We start from the raw sequence: 6604 nt of genomic DNA, 5'->3' as shown, positions 1-6604 counted from the left end.
GCAACAACCCCAAAATCACAACAGTTGACCTAGGGCACATAGGAGGGCCGAACCATTAAAAAAAACTACATATTCCTCCTAACCTTCAACATGACCATAATTGACGACTAGGGTTCAGATCAGTCTACGATGTCACCAAAACCGCCGACCTTGCATAATGGCATATCACCATCGTCTTTTTTTGGAATAGAATGTGAGTGGGGAGGGAAGAACATAAGAAATGAATGAGAAGTAGAAGGATACAAATGTGGGGCTTACATTATATAGTCTGATGCACAACGAGATGAATAGACACAAATACCCCTGCACTAACAGTACAAAAGTGATGGGGTTAGGTTCAAGGACCAATCGCGCAATGAACTGAAACCATAATGACCAGTGGCGTGAATTTTTACTAGGAAGTCCTCAAAGTGTAATATTCTATAAACCACAGGGACCAATTGTGAAATTTTGTCTAACATAAATTTTAACACAATTAAATAGCTGCAAAGAACATTATAATGGTTATAATAGTTATAAAAACACATGATAAACACAATTAAAAGGACTTTTGTTGATTTGTCGCAAGGAGCACATTTCTAGGCTACATAGTGTGTCTAATAGAGTCCTCTTTGGGAATAAGAGCCTCTAGTAAGTCTTCGTTTTCAGACTTGTTGTTCGATTGTGAGAGACTCTTAGATAGACTGCAGTTACGAATTGTATTTAATTGTTTAATGGTTGCTTTTGATCTTCTATATACCATAAAACTGATCTTTCCATCTACAACTGTAACCGGTCTTCCATCTACCAATTTTAGTCTGTTCAGTTTAATAGGTTTGGTTAATTGGATAAACCAAATAAAATTTTAATTATGGATTTTTTCTTAAAATGATAGGTTAATGAAATAAACATAAATTATTTGCAACGGTTTAATAGAAAATATAGCGAAATCTCCAAAAAGAAATCTCTAAACTTTGATCCTATTAACAAAAAAACCATCCATATTGTTTGCTTACGATTAAGCAGGAAAAAAAGCAGGTGAACGTAAGCGTTGTGCGGGGTACAGGGCCATTTTGCAAACGTTTACGGTATCATGGGCTTAATCGGAAAAAAAAAGAATTAGGGATGATTTTCTGTTTATAGGACCAAAGTTTATGGACTTTTTTTTAGAGATTTCCTTATTTGTAATGCAAAAAGACTATTAATGAATTAAAAATATATGTAAATAATTGAAATAATATGGAGAAAGATGAATAGAGAGAGGACAGCTGCATATAGTCGTGGACCCGGGATGGTATGCGCCAGCACGGCCAACATGGCAAACCATGGTGTTTGCACCAACCCCTCTGTACGTACGGCTTAAAACCATCTTGGGGAGCTAAAATTTATGATAGAAAACAACATCCAGAGGCATATGAATACCATGAAAGGCCACAAACGATTCCTTACATAAAACTTATAGATTTGTGAGAAAACATAAAGTCCATTAGTATATGTGCTAACAAACACGAAAGCAAAATATCCCCAAAAAGATCGAATAAACAATGGACTAAGAAAAGTCTCTTTAATCCGCAAAAAGCTAATAGAATTCTTGATACACAACTTTCTTTGTCCAAGCGACTTTAGCAACACAGTCTCCCACTTCAGTTGTTGTCTTTAATTCCTCATTAAATATTGAGTTGCTAATTAAGGAGCGCAAAGCTTTATGATGACTTTTAAGAAATTGTGTTGTTATATAGGAAGATATCCGATTCAGATAAAGAAATTGAAGTCTCTTAACTATCGTCTATTGGAGATTTGAATATCTATATTATTTCCTCACATTACCTTAGTTTTAGAACATGAAATATTTCTCATATTATCCGTTTGGGTGCCCACTCGTCCATCTGAAAAATTAGATATCCTGGGAAGACATGGTTCAGTTATTAACTTGCCAATTATGTTGCTATTCTTGAAGGCTTCAGGAGAGTAGCCCTTAAAAGGAAGAACCTCTATGTTTAACCACACAATATATTCAACAATCTTGAAATTAATCGACTGTCATAACTTATAATAGCTTCTTTCTCTATAGATGTTTAGATGAGAGTTATTTTTTCTTTTTCTAATATTACCACACTTGTTAAACCACCAGTTATGAATTTGAAACAAATTGCTTATAATACTATAATTTAACCAACTGAAAAAATAAGTCTCATACTTAAAAAAATACGAATAAGAAAACTTGTGGTGTATAAGACCTTAAAATTTATTCCTTATGAAGATATTTAGCTAATAATGAATGTAATATATATGTAGTCCTTACTATATCAACAGCTGGTAGAATTTGTCTTCAACCCTATCTTGTGCGCGCAACTGTCACAAAACCGAATATAATGCAATGTCCTCGGTTTGCTCACTTCTTTGTACTTGTGAACTCAAAAATGAATAAATAAAGTTATCGAAATCTATCGAGGAATTAAATCTGGTAACGTCAATAACCAAAAAAACTCCAAAAGTGCTATGGTGGTTGGCGTCGGTGGTGATCATTAAACCAAAATTAACCTATGATAGAATTATAGATTTTGGAAAAATAATGGAGGACCAAAAGTTCGAGACATAATCATTTATTTTCGGTATTATGTGCTTTATATAAATTTTATTATGATGTTAATTCATGTTCTATAAATCTTAGAATGGAGCAATAAGTTATATATAATAAAATATTAATTTAAGGATTGTTTTATGCTTTTTACTTGATCTCATAGAAGACCCGTCGGTCTGAATAAGCTTCTGATTCAGTCATTTATTTTTTAATATGCTTCTTACCTGGTTTAATAAGAGACTGAATGTAACTCAATCAGATTTTGATTCAATCAAATCTGAATCAAACAACAACTATCAACAACTCCTAATAATTCATGATTGCCAGCACTAGTTAAGCTATTTAGTTATCATAATTGACATTTACAAACCAATTAAATTTTAGTTAACAAGATGATTTAGTAATTATCATAATTGACATTTACAAACCAATTAAATTTTAGTTAACAAGATATTGAATAATTGCATTTGGAAATTAAAACATTAGCTTGATATATAATTGAGTCGTGTTTGTAATTCTAAAACTATAATCATATAGTAACGTATTCGTATTTTTATAAGACATAACGTACATGTACAATCTAACGAATACAGCTGAAAGAAAATAAAATTAAAATAACTCAAAAAACAATCCCAATAATTTGCATCGTTTGGTGTGCCTGACACCATTGCTATTCGTTTTCAAGCTTCCAACCTCTCTCTTTCGAGCTTCTGCAAGCTTTAATGGCTTCTACCGAAATAGTCGGGAAATTGACCGTTGAGCCTTCTTCTTGACCACCTATCGACTTCCAGTCCCCCTCCACTTCTTTCAGTGTAGGTTTCCATGCAAACACTTGTCAAGTAACCAGTCTTTTTGCTTGTTATCACCTCACATTCATTGTCTGTTCCACCTTGTCATGCATAGATAATTACAACACACACATACACATACACATACACATACATGCAAGTATGGAGCACCAAGTGGTGGAGGATGGAAGGGTGGTGAAGACAAAAAGGAGAAAGTTCCAAAGACGGTGGTTGTTGGCAGCGGTGGTGGTGATGGAGCCACATAGGCTATCGCTACGGGGACTATTTTCTTACCTACTTAGCTACTTGTGTAAATTGTACTTAAATTAATATTTTTCCATTTTTTTAGTCATTTAGTGGTGGTAGGTATCAAAAGTATATTCATTTGAGATCTAAGCAACGGCTAAAACCTCATGATCCAATGGTTATGGACCCCACATTTGGTCATACGCTTACTTTTAGACGATTTGACATTTTGTTAATGTAATGAAAGATATCGTTTGATTAAGGGTGCTGCTAATAAGAGACCCCTTATATACCTTCTCATTATTTTTATAAAAAGTCAACCTATAATAAACTACTTGTAATCAGTTTTTTCGAAAAACAATACAATTTTAACCAATAAAAATACTTCAAAATTAATTAGGATTGTTTAAATGGTAAAAAGGGATGTCTTTTTAGCCAACCATTAATTAAAGAGTTTCTCTGGTCATTGCTACATATAAGTATATTTATAATAATAACATTTATTTCAATTATATGTTATTTAAATATAATAAATACTCAATAAAGGTGAGGGTGTGGTCTATATTATTAAAAAGAAGGTGGTCAGTGTCAAGAAAGGCTCTTTTTCTTTGTTTGCCTGCATGGGTAGGTGAGGATACAAAGGACCATCTTCTATTGATAACATTACACATTTTTTTTAATATAAAATGTTTAAAGTTTAAATCATAAGATGGAAAAGGAGAAAAGGAACATGAAAAAGGAACTACACAAAAACACTAAAACTACCAAATATAATTGTGACTACTTTTGAAATCGATGTCTTTATAAAAAATCAAAGTGTATTAAATAGACTGGATTATAACTCGTTCTAAAACCGATATAAGAGGTTAATGGTGACTGTAGAAACCTATATTTTGATCTTTCGGATTTAAAATTGTTTTGAAAAAACTATTTTTATAAACACCGAATGTAATATATACAGTATTAAACTAGTATTCTAGCACATAACATTTAATATAGCATATAAACACCTAATGATAATATTTATCACATATGGAAGTGTGATAGGAAGCTCATATATTTTGTATAGTAATATATCTCCACCAAAACTGGAAAAGATAATTTTGGTAGATTATAACAGAATCAAACTGAACACCAACCCTACACAAAATGATGCTGTTTAAAATCATAATCGCATGATTATATATATGTTTATAATCAGAATTCTATCTAACTTCGTCCTCTGACTCCTACTATAGGCCGACAAGAACACTGTGGATGGGTTGATCATATATGGTGCTAGGATTTTGTATCCATTCGAGACTAGTGAACAAGATTCATGTAGTCCATGATCACCCTTTAAATAATACACATATCGTAATTGAACTAACTTCCCATCGTGCTTTTAATATCGACATTTTTTTTTCACCATTAGAGCTACCTATCAACGTCCAATATCTCTAAGATTATGGGTCAAAATCTATGTTTATCCCCAAAACCAAGAAGATGTTAGTTTTTTGGTAGTTGTAGACAATTTGTAATCTATAAACATGCAACATATAAATTGATGTCAGGAGATATGAATGAAAGGGACCCAAAAAATTGTGGTAGGTGATAAAGAAAATAAAATAAAAGTAAATATATGTTAAGATATTTATAAGGAAGTATGTAACTAGGGTTGCAAATATATGAATATAATCAAGGTCGAACAGACAACGAAAGAGAGGTCAGCTGCAAAAGACTGCTCACTTGACAAGAATCGCATCGAAACCCCTCACCATATATGTACGTTTGTTGCATCTCTTTAGGTTATTGGAAGTAAGATCCATCTGCCATAAAAATGAAATGTACAGTTAGAAAATAGGGAAAATGGACACAAAAACTCGTGATGAAGAGCAAGAAAAGCTTAAAAGAGAACCGGAGAGTGCCTGGCATGACGAAGGCACCAGCTTCTGTGTTTTAAGATGTATGGAGGAGCTCTTTTTTATAGATGAAAAAAAATGTATCAAGCGTGTGAACAACAATGCAAACCTTAGATGTATTATGTACCTACTACAAGTGGACACGTGTGAAAGATCTAAGCTCGAATCCCACACCAACTCACAACTTATAGATGTGAGGAAAATTATACCTTATTTCTTCAATTTTCATCGAGGTCAATTTATTTATAAATGTATCTACAAAGTATTGGCTCGACGATTTTATACGTGACATCTCATCTAAAACTTCACGACGTCACTACAAGGGAGTACAAGTATCAGAAAAATAAACCTTAGACGGAATAGCGATGGATTTATTGGTCATCAGAAATCGTGGGTAATTTCCGACCGAACACAGAATGAATTAAAAATACAAATAAGTACAAATTTATTATTATTATTATTATTATTATCGACACAAAATCCCTACATTTTGTAAAAATTGACATTGTTATCCCAGGTACAAATTTATTTATGGTAAAGGCTATGGGAAGCTTTTGTCAAAATAAATATAATTCCTCACTTTTTGGATTTCCATAGATACACACATACACATAATAGAAGTCATGCCCCCCCCCCCCCCCCCCCCCCCCTCAACATCTTTGTCGGGCTTCAATCCCCCTACCACCACATACATGCATAAATCGTGTGTGCTCTATCGATACATAGAGAGACCAAAAGAAAGTAATAAAGGGAGGGAGAATTTGACAGAAAATCAATGCTAGAGAGAAATTAGACGAGACAGAAAAGGGAGAATAAGGTGGTGGTTGTGGGGTACAACGACATTGCTACAACGTCGCCAATGGTGGGCGACGACCCTAAGGGATTTGCAAGATATCGGTTCTCCTTTCTACCCATCTGATTCTCACCTTCTAATTTTTCTAATGTTATTGGTTACAAAAGCAGACACATAAGAAGGACGGAATCAAGAAAGAGGGGTTGGTTGATATACAAATCAATCGGACTTCCTACAAAGTAACCGACTATTAGAGAAATATTTATAGCTATACTATACTATAAAAAGAAACATTTTTTCTTTCACCATATGCATT

The 6604-nt window shown here is 33.3% G+C and overlaps 1 long non-coding RNA gene across 1 annotated transcript; it reads right to left on the bottom strand.

The window, feature by feature from the left end:
- Nucleotides 1–3092: 3092 nt before the first annotated feature.
- Nucleotides 3093–5732, bottom strand: LOC145132842 (uncharacterized). Its single transcript, XR_013718266.1, has 2 exons — nt 5492–5732; nt 3093–5402 (listed from the first exon to the last, which is right to left on the bottom strand). It is a non-coding gene; the product is annotated as an uncharacterized LOC145132842 (long non-coding RNA).
- Between the last annotated feature and the right edge of the window lie 872 nt (nt 5733–6604).

The sequence above is a fragment of the Lactuca virosa genome, chromosome 8 (assembly GCF_052849685.1).
Source record: "Lactuca virosa cultivar CGN04683 chromosome 8, Lactuca_virosa_CGN04683_v6, whole genome shotgun sequence".
In the NCBI taxonomy this organism is placed as follows: domain Eukaryota; kingdom Viridiplantae; phylum Streptophyta; class Magnoliopsida; order Asterales; family Asteraceae; genus Lactuca; species Lactuca virosa.
This window is presented reverse-complemented; position numbering and strand designations above follow the sequence as displayed.